Genomic DNA, 20,539 nt, shown 5'->3' with positions numbered 1-20,539 from the left:
GTTATGGTGTTGACATGCTGTAAATCTCAATCCCCTGTAGCTGCTGGAGACACTGACCCAGCCATATCTGAGGTCTCCAGCCAGCCAGACTTGCTGATGGTAAATGCAGCTCCCCAGGTCATAGGTTGCCGAGAGTACCTGATGGCCTCTCTGAGAAACTGGGGCAGACAAGCAGATCTTTTGCAGAAGGTGCGCTGTGGTTGAGGACCTGTGTTACCAGGTGAAGGAGCTACAGCAGGAAGTGAATAGGTTACGTAGTATTCGAGTGAACAAGCAAGAGATTGGTTATTTTCAGAAATGCTACAGTCTCAAGACTCTCAGGAGTCTTAAACCTTCATTGTAGTGGAAAAGCAGGGGGACTCAGAACCCTGTAAGGTCAAGGGACTGTTAATCAAGGGTTTGTTGAAGATGAAGGCTAGAAGCAGGTCACTGCATGTACCAGGAGGAAGGTTCCTCCTCCTCAGAATCTGACAAGTAGGACTGGCAGTTTCTACAACAGGTATGGAGCTCTGGAACTAGAAGGCCAGACAACTGATGAGATGGGAAAAAGTCCTTCTGGGATAGAGAGGCCTCCTAAAGCAACTCCAACTGTATGCGCATCATGACCTCCTCTGTTAAGAGGAGGAAAGTAGTTGTAATAGGAGATTCCCTTCTAAGGGGAATGGAGGCCCAGTATGCAGACTGGACTGAACTCACACAGAAGCCTGCTGTCTCCCAGGGGCTTGGATAAGGGACAGTACTGGAAAACTCTCCAGTCTAGTATGGCCCTCTGATTATTAACTGGTATTGGTTCTTCAAGTGACAAGATAACAAAGAGAAGTCCAAAGGCAATCAAAAGGGATTTCAGGGCACTGGGACGATTGGTTGAAGGATCAGGAGCACAGGTAGTGTTTTCTTAAAGCCTTCCAGTAGCAAGGAAGAATATTGAAAGGAACAGGCAGACCCATCAGGTCAACACATGGATCCGAGGCTGGTGTCACCAGAAAAATTTGAGGGTTTTTGACCATGGGATGGTCTATTCTACACCTGGTCTACTGACACCTGACAGGATGCACCTTTCTCAGAGGGGAAAAAGGGTTCTAGAACAGGAGCTAGCAGGGTTTGTTGATAGAGCTTTAAATTAGATTTGAAGGGGGAAAGGGACAAAACCAGGCATGCCAGTGAGAAGCAATGGGATGGCATGCCAAAACTTGAGGAACTGAGCACTAGTGGGATCCCTCAATCTGCTCCACGAAGTGTCGGCTACAATGAACCACACTTGAAATGTTGCTATACCAACGCACACAGCATGATAAACAAGAGTAGCTCAAACCTTTGACCCAGTCCCAGAGATATGACATCATTGTCATAAGCAAAACCTGGTGAGATGAGTACTGTGACTGGAGTGTCCTGCTAGATAGTTCCAGGCTCTTCAGGAGTGATAGGCAGGGCAGAAGAGGCAGAGGGTGGCACTGTATGTGACAGAAGGATTAGAATGTATGGAGCTCACAGCTGGCAATGGTACAGTTGAGAATCTCTGGGTAAGAATCAAGGAGCAGACAAGTAACGTGAATATCATTGTGGGAGTCTGCTGTAGACCTCCTAGCCCAGACAATGATGCTGACAAACTATTCTTTGAGGAACTAAGGGACATCTGCAAATCAACTTCCGTTGTCCTTATGGGGGACTTCAACTTGCTGGAATTTAATTGGGAACACCACACAGCTGGCATAAACATGTCCAGAAAATTCCTAAAACACCAGGATGAGAGCTTCAAGAACAGGTCCGAGGAAAAATGCCCTCCTTGATTTGTTCCTTATTAACAGAGAGTGTCTCATGAGTGAAGTGGCAACTGGTGGCTGCCTTGGCCACAGCAACCTTGAAGCAATCGAATTTAAAATCTTTGGTGACAGGAGGAAAAGTGTCAGCAAAACTTCAGCCCTAAACACAAGGAGAGTAGAATACAGGCTGCTCAGGGAACTAGTAAGGTCCCCTGTAAAAATGTTTTTGCAGATGTTGGGGTACATCAGTGCTGATCACTTTTTAAACATGACCTCTTAAAGGCACAGGAGCAGCAATTCCCAAATGCCAGAAGTCAAGGAAGCGAGACAGAAGGCTGGCTTGGCTGAGCAGGGATCTTCTCTTGGATATAAGGCGAAAAAAGAAGGTGTATGCTCACTGGAAGCAAGGTCATGTGACATGGGAGGAATACAGAGATGCTGCTCACCACTGCAGGGAGAAAATTCATGCAGACAAAGCTCAATTGGAGCTGAAGCTGCCAGAACTGGGGGACAATAGAAAGTTTTTTAGATATGTTAATAGCAAAAGACAGTGCAGAAACAACATTGGCTTGTTCCAGGATGAGGATGGTCACCTCACAAACAGGGACATGGACAATGCAGAGAAGTTTAATGCTTTCTTTGCCTCTGTCTTCAACATGGATGCTAGACCAAGGGGGTCCCAGTGCCCTGAGCTGCAGGACCATGCCTGTGAGAATGATAAACTCCCAGTCAACCCTGAAATTGTGCAGGATCCGCTACTCCAGCTGGATACCTATAAGTCTATGGGGCCTGATGTGATTCATCTGAGAATACTCAAAGACCTGGTTGATGTCTTTGTGAGGCCACTCTCAGTGATTTTGGAATGGTCTTGGGAATCTGGAAAGGTCCCAGTTGACTGGAAATTGTCAACTTTCAAAAAGAGAAAAAAGAATGATCCTGGAAACTACAGGCCTGTCAGTCTCACTTTTCTGCCTGGTAAAGTTATGGAGATTATTCTGGGAGTTACTTGAATACACATGAAGGACAATGCAGTCATCAGTCACAGCCAGCATGGCTTCATGAAAGGAAAGTCCTGTTCATAAAACCTGATTACCTTTTATGACAAGGTAATCCACCTGGTTGATCAAGGGAAGCCAGGTGACCATCTTTTTGGATTTCACTAAAGCTTTCAATACTGTCTCTCTCAGGATACTTCTGGACAAACTGTCCAGGCCACAGCTGGATAAACACGTCATGTGATGGGTGAGGAACTGTCTCATGGATTGGGCACAAACGGTTATAGTAAATGGGGTGACATCAGACTGGTGACCTGTCATTAGTGGGATTCCACAAGGCTCTGTGGCAGGATGTCTCACCCCTGCCCTAGGAGGGCCTGTTTCCTATTAGCTGGTACGATAACTCAAGGCATCTTCCCCCTCACGTGAATCTGCTAATTGGTGAAATAATCAGGACAGCTTGTCTTGTAGTGAGTTATTTCAGCACCATGGAGGTGACATTCCCAGCTGACAGTAAATATCTTGCTGTGGAAGCTAATTGTAGGAAGATTAAGCTGGAATTTCTAACTGACAGAGACTTCAGTTTACAAATTATAAAAGTTACACTATACTTTCACAAAGTAGAAGTCTTCTGCACATTCCCTGGAAATGTGTGGGGCTTTTCCCCAAAGTCGGGACACCGCTTTATGGTTACTCTCTCAAGGGTTGAGTAAAAGGACTCTGTGTATGCCATCCTCAATTTGGTGGTGTCACATTGACACCTAATCTATACTATTACTTTGCTAGCGATAATATAGCTACATTTATGTCATTCACTGTTTTATGTAATCTACTAGTAGTTCTTTTGTTTTATCCTGTGTAGCAAGTAACTCTGTTTAAGGCCTTTTTTTCTGTTAATCTCCTGTCTATTCAATAAATAACTAATTTTATAATAGACCTGGTCTGCCATTCTTGAGTACTTGCAAGCCAAAGCTGTTTAGATACGGGCCAACTAAGTACAGCTCCTGCCAAAAAACCTGAGCCTAAGGTGGGGCTTGTCTAAAGCTCTCACTCAATCCATTACAGGCTCCATCTTAGGCCCTGTGCTCTTCAATATCTTCATAAAGGACTTGAATACAGGAATTAAAGGGATACTAAGCAAGTTTGCTGATGATACACAATTGGGAGGACCTGTTGACTCCCTCAAAGGCAGAGAGGCCTTGCAGAGACCTCAACAAATGAGAGGACTGGGCAATCACCAGCTCTATGAAGTTTAACTAAGTGTCCTGGGGTGACTTTATGATACTGGTATCCCCAATCGTCTGGTTTATGTTATATATTAAGTTCTGCACCTTTAAGACTGGCTCTGAGAGCAACAGAGGGGGGAAGAAGAAGCGCGCAGTTTGTGTTAAAGAAAAACATCACTCCCACACATCTCGCTCCTGGACTGTGGTGTCTGCAGCACGGACAGACAGCGGGACAGAGCTTCTCTCTGGTTTTTAGTTAGTTTTAGCTAGCTGAGGCAGAGGAGTTCCCTGGACCTTTGTTTTTTTTCCTTTTTTCCTGGATCTGTGCAAGCCTGCTCTGGACTGAACGCCCAGCCAAACCCCGGGAGCTCACGCCTGTGGCCCACCGGGGCCTGGGCCTCGGCACTTTCCAGTGCCGGAGGGACTGATAAGAAACTGAGCGAGCCGTTCACCACATGAAAAGGACTTTTCTTCCTAGATTTGCCATCCCATTGAACAACAAGAGGTTTTATTATTTAATATTACTCAATTTCTGTTAAATAAACAGCTTTTTCCACTTCTCTCCAAAGAATTTTTTTTTCTTTTCCCGGACCAGAAAGTGAGGAGGGGCATTTCCCTGGGGAAATCTCCATTTGGAGTTTTCCTTCCTAATTTGCCCTAAACTAGGACACTAAGACAAGTGCTGGATTCTGTACCTGGGACAGGGCAACCGTGGATGTATGGACAGACTGGGGAATGAGAGGCTGGAGAGCAGCACCACAGAAAGGGACCTGGGAATCTTGGTCAATGGCAAGTTGAATGAGTCAGCAGTGCCCTGGCAGCCAGGAGGACCAACCCTGCTCTGGGGTGCATCAGGCACAGCATCGCCAGCTGGTCGAGGGAGGCACTCTACTCTGCACTGGTGTGGTGTCACCTTGAGTACTGGGGGCAGTTTTGGGCACCACAATATAAGAGACATTAAGCCATTAGAGAGCATCCAAAGGAAGGGTACGAAGATGGTGAAGAGTCTAGAGGGGACACCATACGTGGAGTGGCTGAGGTTACTCAGCTTTTTCAGCCTGGAGGAGACAGAGGGGAGACCTCATAGCAATCTACAGTTTCCTCACAAGGGGAAACAGTGGGGCAGGCACCGACCTCTTCTCTCTAATGATCAGTGACAGCAAATGTCACCTCAGTCTTCAAAAAAGGCACAAAGGAAGACACAGGGAACTACCATCCAGTCAGCCTCACCTTGATCCCTGGAAACGTAATGGAGCGCCTCTTTCTGGAGGCCTTCTCTATCCACAGGGAGGACAAGAAGACAATCAGAAGCCAGCATGGATTCACTAGAGGGAAATCATGCTTGACACACCTGATTGTCTCCTACAATTAAACAACTTCCTGGATGGATGAGGGGAGAGAAGTGGATATTGTCTACCTGAACTGCAGCAAGGCTTTCAACACTGTCTCTCACAACATCCTCATAAGCAACCTCAGGAAGTATGGATTAGATGAGTGGACACTGAGGTGGATTGAAAACTGGCTGAACAGCAGATCCCAGAAGGTCGTGATCAGTGGCACAGGGTCTAGTTGGAGGCCTGCCAGTGGTGGTTTCCCCCGAGGTTTAGTATTGGGCCCAGTACTGTTTAGCTTATTGATTGTTGTATTGCACTATGTTACGATACATGGTTTCTCTCTGTTGCCCCCCCTTAGGGTCTGTGGTGTGTTGGTTCTTTCCCCCTCACTCCTCCCCTTCAGTTTCTCCCCATTGGCTGTAACCTGCCTTCCTGCCGCCCCCTTTCCCTCTGTCCAAAAGTTCCAGAGCAAGCAAGTTTCAGCCTCTTTTTTCCCTGGAACCATTCTGGAATTAAACTGGGACCCTGTCCCAGAAGAGAGCCTTCTTCATCTTTGGTCTCTGTCCTTGCTAAAACCCCCTCCCACCCCTGGTGGATGGCAGCTAGCCGGAGGACTTCCCTGGGGCAAGGATCAGAGCAAAATAGCAGTTGGCATCCATCGTGGGGCTTCTCAGAGCCCCCACAGACAGCTGCAAATCCCCTGTGGATTTTACAAGCCTTGGATTGTCAACTACCTTGGAGCTAAAAGTTGTTTTTTGCACAGCCTAAGCTTACAAGATCCCTCAATCTGCTCCACGAAGTGTTGGCTACAACGAACCACACTTGAAATGTTGCTCTGCCAACACACGCAGCATGAGAAACAAGAGTAGCTCAAAGCTTTGACCCAGTCCCAGAGATATGATATTGTAGTACAAAACACTCGCTCGCGGTGAGAGACTTTTCCAGGGTCAAGCTGTTCAGGTATAAGCAGTTTATTATATGGGTAAAGAGAGGGAGAGACCCGTGTCCGCCACCAGCCTCGGTGTCCACATGGTCGGGGGGAAGGGGGGGGAGAATGGAGTGGGGTGAGCAGGAGAGGAGAGGTTAAAGAGGGGGAGGGAGGAATCAAGAGAGCATGAGGGAGAGCGGGGAGAACCAGGGAGGCTTAGGAGAGAGGAGGAGGACAAGAGAGGGGTAAGAGGGGGAAAAACAAGAGTAAGAGCAAGAGCGAAGTTCCTGTTACAATACGTCTTTCTATAGTGAATATTTTAATTCCCAGTAACCAATCACTACAAGATACACCCACTAAAGAATTTACATATAGCCTATAAGAACTACTACATTACCATACAGTGTTACATTTCAAACTCTAAAGGTTTTACAAATTCTTATCTTGCTACTTGACCTTTGGATTATCTATCTGCAGAAGAACATTGTTTCATCCACCAGGATTCTCCTTTAGCTGGCTAGGCTATTGTTCTTTGGATAGCACTCAGTATCCCATGACTCAAAGCTAGCTCTCATTTCTACTTCAATTCTAGGTTTCATATTTTCAGAATCTTTTGCTAAACAATCATATTCATAAGGTTTCCCTGTTTCATCCTCCCCAACAATATGACATCATTGTCATAAGCAAAACCTGGTGGGATGGGTCCTGTGACTGGAGTGCCCTGCTAGATAGTTCCAGGCTCTTCAGGAGTGATAGGCAGGGCAGAAGAGGCAGAGGGTGGCACTGTATGTGATAGAAGGATTAGAATGCATGGAACTCACAGCTGGCAATGGTACAGTTGAGAATCTCTGGGTAAGAATCAAGGAGCAGACAAATGTCTTAGGTTATAATGTAAGATGTAACCAAAAGTATTTATTCCATTGCCATCTACATAAGCTGTTAAGACAGAGGGGCAGTGTTCTTTATCTTCTCCATGAGTCAGCCCTGTTAACACCTTCTGAGAGGCTATCTCCGCAAATGAGCCATCAAGGTCTCCCAGCATGACTCATAGAATTCCATCATCCCATCTGAGATGCTCTGCCTAGGGGGAGGAACCAAACATTCCTACCTGTATATAAGGAGACTTGGAACACAACTGGATTCCAAGAGGACAAGAGCTCCATAACTACCACTAGGACCTCCAGAGAAAGACCAGACCTTTCTACAGAATCACCTCTTCTACAGAACCACATCTATCACTCCAACAGGACTGTAGCCACCATTTGATTGGACAGCTGCCACTACCCTGACCAATAGGGTATCAGGTTGTATTGTGATTCTGTCAGTTTAAGCCATTGTTTCTGTATTATTGTCTTTATTTTAATTTTCTATTAAATTGTAGTTCTGACTTGGAATCGCTCCCTGGTTTGCTTTCAACAAATAATGTGGATGTCATAATGGGAGTGTATTATAGACTTCCTAGACAGGTCAATGACGCCAATGAATTATTCTTTGAGGGACTAAGGGATGCTTCCAAGTTCTTATGATATAACTAATGTTATGATCCTATGTGGTAGTTTGGCATTTAAGGAAAGAAGTGTGAAACACCCATGGAAGTGATTTGTCTGAGAGGGCTGCTGGGAGTTTCTTCTGTGCTTGAGATCTGGCCAATAGATGGCCAGTTCTGAGAACTGACAGCATTTTGCACCACTGAAAAGTAAGTTCACATTTGTGAATACCACCTTGTCTTAGTTTAGGGCAAATTTGGGACGAAAACTCTAAATGAGGGTTTCCCCAGGAAAAAAAAATTCAAATGACCCCTCCCCCTAACTGGTATGGGAAAAAAAAATTGTTTTGGAGAGAAGTGGAAAAAGCTGTTTATTTAACAGAAATTGAATAATATTAAACAATAAAACTTCTCACTGTTCGACGGGATGGCAAATCTAGGAAGAAAAGTCTTTTTCATGTGGTGTAGCTTGGCTCGCTCAGGTTTTTATCAGTCTCTTTGGCACTGGATAGTGCCGAGGCCCAGGCCCCACTGGGCCACAGGCGTGAGCTCCCGGGGTTTGGCTGGGTGTTTTCCAGTCTAAAGCAGGTTTGCACAGATCTAGGAAAAAAAACAAACAACAAAGGTCCAGGGAACTCCTCTGCCTCAGCTAGCTAAAACTAACTAAAAGCCAGAGAGAAGCTCTCTCCTGTTGTCTGTCCATTCTGCCGACACCTCAGTCCAGGAGCAGGATGTGGGGGAGTGATGTTTTCTTTCAACGCAAACTGCGCACTTCTTCTTCCCCCCGCTTCGCTCTCAGAGCCAGTGTTAAAGGTGCAGAACTTAATATATAACATAAACTAGACAATTGGGGATACCAGTATCATAAAGTCACTCTAGGACATTCCACACTTTATCCTCATATTGTCAACTTATTATCAAAATTAATATATATATTTTAACTTTACAACACATACATTATATACAGACAAGGGCATTCATTTATGATTCTCACTTAACAATCAGATCTCCCTGAGGTATACGTTGTGTTGTTTCATTTTTCTGCATTATCTACCATGTGCAACTCAGTCCCTGAGCAAAGACAACCCCACAAATGGGTGTCTTTACTCAAAGTAGAATTGATCCAAACTGTTTTTCCTAACAAACTTTTGACATGTACCACTGGGACTTTGTCTCCATCTACTGTATGCAGGGGCTCGGATTGGGCTGGGCCTGCTCGGTTGGTGGAACCTTGGATGTTAACTAACCAGGTGGCCTTTGCTAGATGCTGCTCTCAATTTTTGAAAGATCTTCCACTTAACACTTTTAAGGTAGCCTTTAACAGTCTATTGTACTTCTCTACTTTCCCAGCAGTAGGTCCATGGTAGGGGATATGTTACACCTACTCAATGCCATGTTCCCTAGCCCAGGTGTTTATAAGGTTATTCTTGAAATGAGTTTCATTGTTTGACTCAGTCTTCTCAGGGGTACTATGCCTCCAAAGGACTTGCTTTTCAAGTCTCAGGATGGTGTTACAGGCTGTAGCATGAGGCACAGGGTAGGTTTCTAACTATCTAGTGGTGGCTTTTATCATCGTGAGCAGGTAGCGCTTGCTTTGGCAGGTTTGGGGCAGTGTGATGTAGTCAATCTGCTAGGTCTCTCTATACTTATATTTGGACTAACGCTCACCATACTATAGCGGCTTCAACCGCTTGGCCTGCTTGATTGTGGCATGTCTCCCATTTATGGATAACTTGAGAAATACTGTCTATGGATAGATTCACTCCTCGGTCTCGTGCCCACTTAGAGGTGGCATCTCTACCTTGATGGCTTGAAGCATCATGGGCCCATCGAGCTAGGAACAATTTTCTTTTGTGTTGCTAATCTAAGTTTATCTTTGACACTTTTATCTTTGCAGCCTGATTTACCTGTTCATTGTTTTGGTGTTTTTCATTAGCTCGACTCTTGGGGACATGGGCATTTACATGACAGACTTTCACAGACAGTTTTTCTACTCTGCTAGCGATGTCTTTTCATTCATCAGCCACCCAGATTGGCTTTCTTCTGCACTGCCAATTGGCCCTTTTCCATCTTTCCAGCCATCTCCACAGAGTATTGGTTACCATCTATGAATCAGTGTAGCGGTAGAGCTTTGGCCACTTCTCTCTTTCAGCAATGTCCAGGGCTAATTGAACAGCTTTGAGTTCAGCAAGTTGGCTTGATCCACCTTCTCTTTCAGCAGCTTCTGCTACCTGTCATGTGGGGCTTTATACGGTTGCTTTCCACTTTTGGTTATTTTTACAATGCCACAGGAACTATCAGTGAAAAGAGCATAACATGTTTCTTCTGTTGGCAGTTGGTTGTACAGTGGAGTTTCTTTAGCCCGTGTCACTTGTTCTTGCTCTTCTTTATCAGTGAGACTAAAGTTTTCACTTTTTGGCCAGTTTGTAATTATCTCTAAAATCTCAGGGTAATTTGGGTTTCTAATATGGGCGCGCTGTGTGATGAGGGCAATCGACTTGCTCCACGTAGCATTGGTGGCATGGTTGATAGAGGGAACCTTTGCTTTGAACATCCACCCCAGCACCGGTAGTCAGGGTGCCATGAGGAGTTGTGCTTCTGTGCCAATCACTCCTGAGGCAGCTTGGACTCTTTCATAGGCGGCTAAAATTTCTTTTTCTGTGGGAGTGTAGTGGGCTTCGGACCTTCTGTAGCTTCGGTTCTAGAATCTCAGTGGTCGGCCTCGAGTCTCACCAGGCACTTTCTGCTAAAGGCTTCAGGACAAGCTATTGTTCCTGGCTGCAGAGTAGAGCATGTTCTTCACATCTGGTCCTGTCTTGACTGGGCTAAGGGCTACTGCATGAGTGATTTCCTGCTTGATCTGGGTGAAGGCTTGTTGTTGTTCAGGGCCCCACTGGAAAGCGTTCTTTTTGCAGGTGATCAGGTAGAGAGGCCTCACAATCTGACTGTACTCAGGAATGTGCATTCTCTAAAAACTTATGGCACTTAGGAAAGCTTGCATTTCTTTCTTGCTGGCTGGTGGAGACATTGCTGTGATCTTATTGATGATATCAGTAGGAATCTGACACCGTCTATCTTGCCACTTTACTCTCAGGAACTGGAACTCTCGAGCAGGTCTCTTAACTTTGTTCTTTTTGATGGAGAAACTGGCTTTCAGAAGAACCTGGATGATTTTCTCTCTTTTCTCAAAGACTTTTGCAGCTGTATTTTTCCACACAATGATGTCATTAATGTACTGCAGATGTTCTGGAGCCTCACCTTTTTCCAGTGCAGCTTGGATCAGTCTACGGCAGATGGTGGGGTTGTGCTTCCACCCCTGGGGCAGTTGGTTTCAAGTGTACTGCACTCTCTTCTACGTGAAGGCAAATTGAGGCTTGAATTCTGTTACTAGAGGAATGGAGAAAAATGCATTGGCAATGTCAATAGTGGCATACCACTTCGCTGCTTTGGACTCCAGCTTGTACTGGAGCTCCAGCATGTCCGGCAGGGCAGTGCTCAGTGGTGGAGTCACTTCATTCAATGCACGATAGTCCACAGTCTCCATTCTCTTTCAGACTTGTGCACAGGCCAAATGGGGCTGTTGAAGGGTGAGTGGGTTTTGCTGACCACACCTTGACTCGTTCTCGGATCATCTTGTGGATGGGGATCACAGCATCTTGATTCGTCCGATACTGCCGGCGATGCACTGTTGAGGTGGCAATTGGTACTCACTGTTTTTCTACTTTTAGGAGTCTTACTGCAGATGGGTTCTCTGATAGTTCAGGCAAGGTGTTCAATTGCTTGACGCCCTCTGTCTCTACAGCTGCTCTCTCAAATGCTCGCTTAAGTCCCTTTGGGTCTTTAAAATACCCGCTTTGGAGGAAGTCCATGCCTAAAATGCATGGGGCCTCTGGGCCTGTCACAATGGGGTGCTTCTTCCACTCATTTCCAGTCAGGCTCACATCAGCTTCTACTAAAGTAAAGTCCTGTGATCCCCCTGTCACACCAGCAATAGAAACAGATTCTGCCCCTACATATCTTGATGGGATTAGGGTGCACTGTGCACCAGTGTCAACCAAGGCCTCATATCGTTGTGGTTCTGATGTGCCAGGCCAACGAATCCACACAGTCCAAAAGACACGGTTTTCTTTAGCCTCTACCTGGCTAGAGGCAGGGCCCCTCTAAGCCTGGTTATCCTTCTTTCTTTGGGTATATGTCTTGGAGGTTCTTTCAAGGGAATCAGACATGTCATCATCATCATCATACTTGGCAGTTTGACTAAAGGCTACAGGAGCAGCTTTCTTTTTGGTGGAATATCCCCCCTGAGTCTTGCTGTCTTCTAATTTAAGCATCCGTTTTGCCAGAGCAGCAGTAGATTTTCTATCTCATCTCTTCATGTTATCTCTACAGTCACGCAGGAAGAACCACAGCTCAGCTCGTAGTTTTTTCTCTCTATCTGGAGAACTTCTGCGTTGAGTACCAGGGCTCCTGGTCTGTACTGCCGAGACTGGAAGAAGGTCCTCCCTGAGTTTCTTGAGATTCTCCTCTATTTTGTCGTGGAAGTTTTGCATACGTGTTTCCACAGCTGCAATTGTTGCCTGCATGGGGCCATGCACGGTATCTGCATATGTTCGAAGTTTCTTTGCCATATCCAGCACAGTCTCCTCCCGGTCATCCCGCTTCACTGTGGCTAAAGCAGAAGCGTATTCTTGTGGCCCAAGTCGAACAAGTTTTCGCCACATCACAGATGTGCATGGCACTAAGTCTGGATTTCTAGTACCTAAGTCACCCACAAAGACAATCTCTACTATTGCCATTTCTCTCAAGCGCTGAATCCCCTGTTCTATGGTTTTCCAACAAGTTTGCTGTATATAGAGATCGTCTGCACACAGATATCTTTGTGCCACACTTCTCAGGACCCGTTCCCAGAGACTGTAAGGGTCAGGCCCCCTCATCACTTCTTGATCGATAACCGGATCGTGTGACAGGGATCCCAGATGCCTCGCTTCAGTGCCATCCAGAACTGTAGCCTCACCTGCAGCATCCCACAGACGGACTAACCAACTAATTATAGATTCATCAGGTCGTCGAGTGTAATCTTTTCTCAGGCCACGAAGGTCCTTCAGGGAGAAAGGTTCACCAGCACCTTCTGATTTTTGATCAGTTGCTGGTCTTGAGGGTCCTTCCCCCGCATCGCCATTATCATCATCTACTGGCCGATCGGTTTTGGTTTTGAATTTCATACCTCTCGTGGTAGGAGTAACAGACACTGGCTTAGGCTCACTGTCTGGTTTGGCCACTGGCTTAGGCTCACTGTCTGGTTTGGCTGCTGGCTTAGCTGCAGCCGGAGTGACTGGGGTAGCTGCTGATTTATCTGCCTGCTCTACAGTATCTAGCAGCGTGCGATAAGCATACGCTAGGGCCCAGCTTATTGCAATGAGATTTTTCTTCTTAGAATCATCACAGCAATTCTCTTCTAGATATTTCCCTACTTCATCTGGGTTCTGAATTTGTTCAAGTGAAAATTCCCAGGCTGGGGGATCAGAAAATTTCTTCAGAGTTCGGCCAATTCTCTCCCATTCTCTACACCACTCAGGATTTCTCACACCTGAGTCTACTTCTGGGGCAGGGGTTTCATTGGCTCCTCTGGATATCTCAGCCCTCATTCTAGAGAAGTTGCAGACCATATAGAGGAAGCTTAACAGCTGAACTACCAGGAAAGTGACCAGGAAAGTGGTATCCTTAACACTCAGGGGAAACTGGATATTCTCAAAGAGGGACATAACAGATTCAAAGGAGAAGAAGGAAAGAAAAGGCTGAAAAGCCTCATCCCCTGCTCTTCCTCTAACAAACTGGGTACAATTACTAATAAACTCCCAAAATGTGCTACTGGGACTGGGAGGCAGGGTCGGGCGAAGAAACCATAAGCCAAACATACCTGACAGAAACTTCAGTCGTTCTATAAACTTCTTATAAATCATTATCACCAAGCCCAGCACAATAACCATTCTAATCCGTGCCTCTCTACTGTGAAAGAGGGCAAGGACAGGTATTAAAACCTCAAAAAATTCTAGGGACCAGATCCACATGAAGGCCTCCACCCTGAGAGATATTATGTATCCAAACAACATGGCTACTGACTGCTTTATCCCAATACAGAATAAATACAACCAAAAATACAACCAACAATCAGTACAGGTTTTTCCACTTTCTCTTGCCCCGCACTGGGCGCCAAAAACTGTATTTGTCCTAGTTTAGGGCAAATTAGGAAGGAAAACTCCAAATGGGGATTTCCCCAGGGAAATGCCCCTCCTCACTTTCTGGTCCGGGAAAAGAAAAAAAAATTCTTTGGAGAGAAGTGGAAAAAGCTGTTTATTTAACAGAAATTGAGTAATATTAAATAATAAAACCTCTTGTTGTTCAATGGGATGGCAAATCTAGGAAGAAAAGTCCTTTTCATGTGGTGTAGCTCGGCTTGCTCAGGTTCTTTATCAGTTCCTCCGGCGCTGGAAAGTGCCGAGGCCCAGGCCCCGGTGGGCCACAGGCATGAGCTCCCGGGGTTTGGCTGGGTGTTCAGTCCAGAGCAGGCTTGCACAGATCCAAGAAAAGGAGAAAACAAAGGTCCAGGGAACTCCTCTGCCTCAGCTAGCTAAAACTAACTAAAAGCCAGAGAGAAGCTCTGTCCCGCTGTCTGTCCGTGCTGCAGACACCACAGTCCAGGAGCGAGATGTGTGGGAGTGATGTTTTTCTTTAACACAAACTGCGCGTTTCTTCTTCCCCCTCTCTTGCTCTCAGAGCCAGTCTTAAAGGTGCAGAACTTAATATATAACATAAACCAGACAATTGGGGATACCAGTATCATAAAGTCACCCGAGGACATCAGTAAAAGGAGGAGTCGAGCCTCAGATTGAAAGAGAATGAGGAGATGCTCTAATACGCTGAAATATTCATTTGGTATGGCCATGGAGATGGACAATAATGTTCTGAAAAACTCCTTTAATTCATGAAAAGAGTATTGGGGGGAATGAACTATTCAAAGTGTAAATCTAAGCAAAGGTATCCATTGATGAAGCTAAGCAGATGGTGGAGTAATTATGATCCTATGAGATGCTGTAACAGAGAGAGAGAAATGAGAGCTGATGAAGACCCTTTGCCCCAGGTAGAGAAGAAGAAAACCTCTGCTCCCAGAGATGATTACGGAGACAGATAGAGAAAACATTTGCCTTTGAATAACTCCTCCTTAAAATAATACTCCATGAGTTCATGGCCCATGAACACACTTCTGAGTGGTGTGAAAATGGGAGGAAGGCATGATGGCAGAGTTTTTTTCTGGGCGGCTGCCAAACATGGACATGAAAAGCCACGAGAAAACTCTTTTCTTGTGAAGAACTCTCCATGGAATGACAAGAGAGAACTCCTCTCTCTACAAAGACTGATGAAAAGACTATTGTATAGTTGGTACTGCTTTAACATCTCAAATTGTGTCTCTGCGTTGTCAGTTGAGGAAGAAAAGTTTGGTAGGGGGGAGAAAAGGTTTCTGGAGGTTTTATTCTGGTTTCTTATTCTTGTAGTTCTATTAATAAACTTTCTTTATTCCTTTTAAGTTTTGAGCCCATTTTGCCCTTCTCCTAATCCATATTTCACAGCAAGAGATGAGTAAGTTTTCTGGTGAATTTCAGCTAGTGCTAAAACCACAGCATGCTCTCAGCTCAGCTGTTTCTAGATTGCTTGTACATTGGGAGATCTACTACCACAGACTTTTGTTGGTGCTTTTCTGATCAGTGTCATCATTACAGATTGCAGGTATTGCCAAGATCACGCTTTCTCATGTTCCCATTCCCAGCCATCAGACTTCTAAATAGTATTGGGGAGGGAAGGTGTTGGCTGATGCATCAGGTCAGAGATTCAATCACTTCTCAACAGTTCTTCCTTCCCCCCTTGATAATATGAATCTCAAACCACTTCTCTTGTCTCACTCGCTTCCAAGTTCCCCTAAGTTGGGGATTTATAGCAGAAACTGGAAGAAGGCACACAGTTCCTTATCAATTCATGAGGTGTTTTTTGATGACACAACACATTTGAATTGATATACAAACAATATCTTCTGTATTTATTTGTGAAAACTGTGAAATGGTATGTCCTTGAGATATCAGGTGGAGGGCGAGTGAGAGAAAGTATAATATATATAGGAAGTGTGGTGTTAAGCTATAGGAATCCATCAAAATACAAGTAAGGGTAGAGAGGCTTGTTTAGAAATATTTGAGTAGCAGTATCAGTACATTAACACCAGTATGGCATAATGGAAAATCTAATTGCTCTAAAAAGAGTTGCCATGTTAACAGGTAGATTTACTATGTGTTGCTGGGATACTTTTGATTCTCTTTCAAAAATCAAATGTAAACATAACTAATGACATCTCTGCCACACATTTAAGTATTAATTTTTGGGTTTAGCAGCATTTGGGATTCAAGGTCACTAGGGTCTACAAAGAACTGATAAAGCAGGAAGTGTTTATAGAAGTGAATAGAAGTAGAGAAGTTAGTTTTTTAGGCATGCTGAGTGGTATAAGAATTTCATAGACCAGGTCTCAACTGTTTTTTCCAAATCTCAGCAATTCATAGCTGATCCTTTATGAATGTTTTAGGTTAGACACGGTTACTCATGATTTATTGGTGATTCAGTTTTCACTGGTTTAACAGCAATAAGAACAGTTGTATGAACTAGGTGAAACAACTTGCTTGTAACAAAAATTGGATTCATTACCTGGTGTACAACAAGCCAATAATTACATTGATTATTTATTTCAGAGTTGCATAAACCTGGGTGCTCAGTGGTATTCCACAAATCATAGCCCAAACTATCAAGACTTTTTTCTATTTATACATTTTAGCAAACAAAGAGATTAGTGTTCATTGGCTGCAAGTTACATAGTTCTCTTAATAATTAGTATCCTATCTTCTACTGGTTAATGGTTCTCTCACTTCTCATGTTAATTAGTCTGCTTGCTCATTTTCTTCTTTTGGTGATCCCACTTCTGACACCAATTTAATGTTCAGATCCACTGGAATAATGTTAGGGTCTGATTATTAAAAGGTGCAAATGAGACCATATGCCAAAATCAATAGTATGTATTTTATTTAACAGCAAATGTGAAGTAGAGAGACAAAGTGGGGGGGGAGAGGGAGCGAGCGAGACAAGGAGAGAGAGAGACAGATTAAGTAGAAAGATAGTCACCACCACATGGCTTCCTGTGTTGTCACGTCTGCCCTTCTTCTTCAGGTCTTCTCAGTGGTGGGGTTCCCCAGAGTGTTCTTCTGGAGGTACCACTTCTATACAGTCAAAGATTTGTTAACCTCCCCTGAGGTCTGAGTTCACTAAAGCATGTCTAGCCCTAAACTTTAACAAAGTAATTCTACCAAGTGATTTTTTTTCCTAACACCTGGACATCACTTACAGCTTGTTTGCTGTTCTCTGTTTCATGGATTAAATCTCCCTTCTGGTTGATTAGGCTTGAAAGTTGTCTTGGGTACAAAGACAAGGGTATAGAGTTTTCAGCACTGTCTATTCAAGTACTCTTAGTGCCACAGCCATGGTCATGATTTCAGCAGGGGAAAAGTTGTTACCACAACTGGAAGGAGGTCCATTTTTTCTGGTTTGCTCGAGTGAAGGGATCAGCAGATAATGGCACTGCATGACCTGCGAGTACTTTTTCTGAGTCTTCTAGGATGGTTCTTCAGGACAAGGTGTGGCATTGAAATGACAACTCTGGAACTGTAGCTTGGACTGGTGGGGTTGGGGCCATTGTTTTTCAGTGCCCAATGAGACAGACTATTTACCCCTACTTCTGCCCTGCAATGGGGCAGTGACCTGAGATGGTGGTGCTGACACCAAGTCCAGCAGTTGGCAGGAAGAGGCAGCAAAGTGGCAGTACTGACCTCACACATACACCACTGCTGTTGCAAAGAAGGAGGAAAACTGACACCGCAAGTCCGGAGCTACCCCAGGCAACACCAGCATCCCCCCATCTGCCACCAGAATTGCTTCATAATCCCCTGCTTTCTCGATTTTTTTTTTGTTCCAGGGGGAAGGTGGAGACAGAGGCTTCTCCATCATCTTGTCTTTGTCCTCTGGTCCATGCTGGCTGCTATGGTGGCTGCCATCTTGGGAGGAGGGGCTTATCCACCATCTTGTTTTCTTTGTTCCCAGGGAGACCACGGCACCTTTGTATCTAGCGGTTATTGCTGTTATCTTGGTTGTTGCTGTTTTTCTTTTTAGTAAATTGTTGTTTTTTCACTTATATCTTCTCACATTCATCTCTCCTTATTGGTGAAAGGGGACTTGTTAAAACTAATAAGGTAGGTAACTCATTTTAGAGTCTCCACCCTGTATATTGTCCTAAACTAAGACAAAAGTATACAAAGATCAAACATCAAAGAACATCCTTTGTTAAGAAAATTTTTTACTTATTCCACACTTTGCAAAACAGCAGCTGTTTGTTTTCCTGAAAGATTCAGTCTATTCTAGTGAGGATCAGAATGAAATCAATTAATTTTAAAGTCTTGTCTATGACCTTACATACCTTTCTGTGTCAAAATTCATAAATCATTAAATGGTCATGGGATCTTTCCTCTCAAAGATTAAAGTAATAATGAAATGCTACTTAGGTTTTAAACAATAGATAAACTATTTGAGGATATGTTTTAATGGTGAACATGGTGGTGATGCTAGGTTGATGATTGGACTTGATCATCGTAAAGGTCTTTTACAAACTTAACAATTCTGTAATTCTACAAATTTAGTAGTTATGTCTGCAGCCAATCAGCAGGACCAAAATCTTACTTTAAACAGGCTAGAGATAACAAAAATGAAACATCAGTAAAAACCACTTTTGTGTAATATACATATAAAATATATTTATGATTGAAATAACTATAAAATGTTTACATGCATAACTGATTGTGACATTCTCAGAAAAGTAAAAGCAAGAACTAATCTTCTGATTTTACTTTACAGCTTCAAAACCCTAAAAATAATTCAGTAGGTTACTATGATTTTGCATTGGGTTTGTGTGGCAAGGTTTTAGTAGCAGGGAGGCTACACGGCTGGCTTATTTGAGAAGCTGCTGGAAGCTTCCCCTATGTCTGATACAGCCAATGACACCTGGCTCCAGGACAGAACTGCCACTGCCCAAGGCTGGGCCAATCAATGATGATGGTAACATCTCTGTGATAACATATTTAAAAAGGGGAAAAGTTATTGCACAGGAGCAACCGCAGCCAGAGAATAGACAAGTGAGAATATATGTGAGAGAAACAGTTCTGCAGACACCAAGGTCAGTGGAGAAGGAGGAGGAGGAGATGCTCCAGGTGCCAGAGCTGAGATTCCCCTGCAGCCTGTGGTGAGGACCATGGTGAGGCAGTTGTGCCCCTGCAGCCCATGAAGGACTCCACGCTGGAGCAGGTGGATGTCTGAAGGAGGCTGTGACCCTGTGGGAAGCACATGCTGGAGCAGGCTCCTGGAATGACCTGCAGATCCATGGAGAGAGGAGCCCATGCTGGAGCAGATTTGCTGGCAGGACTTGTGACTCTTTGGAAGAGGCCCATGCTGGAGCTGTATGTGAAGAACTGTAACCCATGGGAAACATTCACATTTGAGAAGTTTGTGGTGAACTGTCTCACATGGGAAGGGACCTCATACTGGAGCAGGGGAAGCATGTGAGGAGTATTCCTCCTGAGGAGGGAGCGGCAGAGACAAGGTGTGATGAGCTGACCACAACTCCCATTCCCTGTCCCTTTGTGCCACTGAAGCCAGGGGAGGTAGAGAATTCAGGAATAAAATTAAGCCCAGGAAGAAGGGAGGGATTGGGGGGGGAAGGCATTTAAAGATTTAGTTTTATTTCTCATTATCATACTCTGATTTGATCAGTGATAAATTAATTTCCCCAAGTCAAGTATGTTTTGATGATTGTGATAATCGGTGAGTCATCTCTCTCTGTCCTTATCTCAACCCAGGAGCCTTTTTTTATATTTTCTCTCCCCAGTCCAGTTGAGGAGGGGAGTGATAGAGCAGCTTTGGGGGGTGCCTGGCATCCAGCCAGGGTCAACCCACCACAGATTTTAACAAATAAGAGACAGTAAAATGAAAAATTGCATTATCTAAGGACACATAAGTTGAACATTTTTAAAAGATGAACTTTGGATGTGTCATCTTTTGAGTTGACAATTTTAAGGACTGATTTTCAACATCAAAAGCAGCCATTGATCTGTGTTGGAAAAAGGAGGGCTCATTTACATCAGGTCAGGCGCTTCATTTGTGTAATCAAATTTTAGTCCTTTTTTTGAGTATTTGAACCCAAGCATTGTTTACTTCAGAAGTTTGCAGGTGGAGGCACTTGATAATTTATATGCTTTCTTCATCCTGAAACTGTGCTAATATAGAGATGCCTACTGATTATATAATGAGTAAAATATAAGGGTTTCTTTTTCTTTTCTTTCTCTTGATGGCTCTACTATTTTCTTCCATTTTCTTGTGAGGAAAACAACCCTCAATGGCTTGTCTTTATGTACTGTTCTACTGCTATCTTCCAAACCCATCTGTGCCCAAGTTTTCCCCTTGTACGGCTAGTGATCAGCTATGTTTTATTGCAAATCAATACCATTAAGAATAATGATAGATGCTGCACCACATGATTATATGTTCTCTGGGAATCTCTGTGTAGGAAAGAGTTATGGTTTGAAGGAGAGGTTGTTTTTCTTTAAATAATGATCACTTTCCAAATTGACTATTCTTGTTACAATATAAGACTCATTTTGGTAGACTGGCTCATTAAAT

The 20,539-nt window shown here is 44.2% G+C and overlaps 1 protein-coding gene across 4 annotated transcripts in view; it reads left to right on the top strand.

The window, feature by feature from the left end:
- LOC131591460 (protein patched homolog 1-like) overlaps positions 1-20,539 on the top strand; it is a 213,093-nt gene that overhangs the window by 85,157 nt on the left and 107,397 nt on the right. The window lies entirely within an intron of this gene.

The sequence above is a fragment of the Poecile atricapillus genome, chromosome W (genome assembly GCF_030490865.1).
Source record: "Poecile atricapillus isolate bPoeAtr1 chromosome W, bPoeAtr1.hap1, whole genome shotgun sequence".
Taxonomy (NCBI): Eukaryota; Metazoa; Chordata; class Aves; order Passeriformes; family Paridae; genus Poecile; species Poecile atricapillus.
This window is presented reverse-complemented; position numbering and strand designations above follow the sequence as displayed.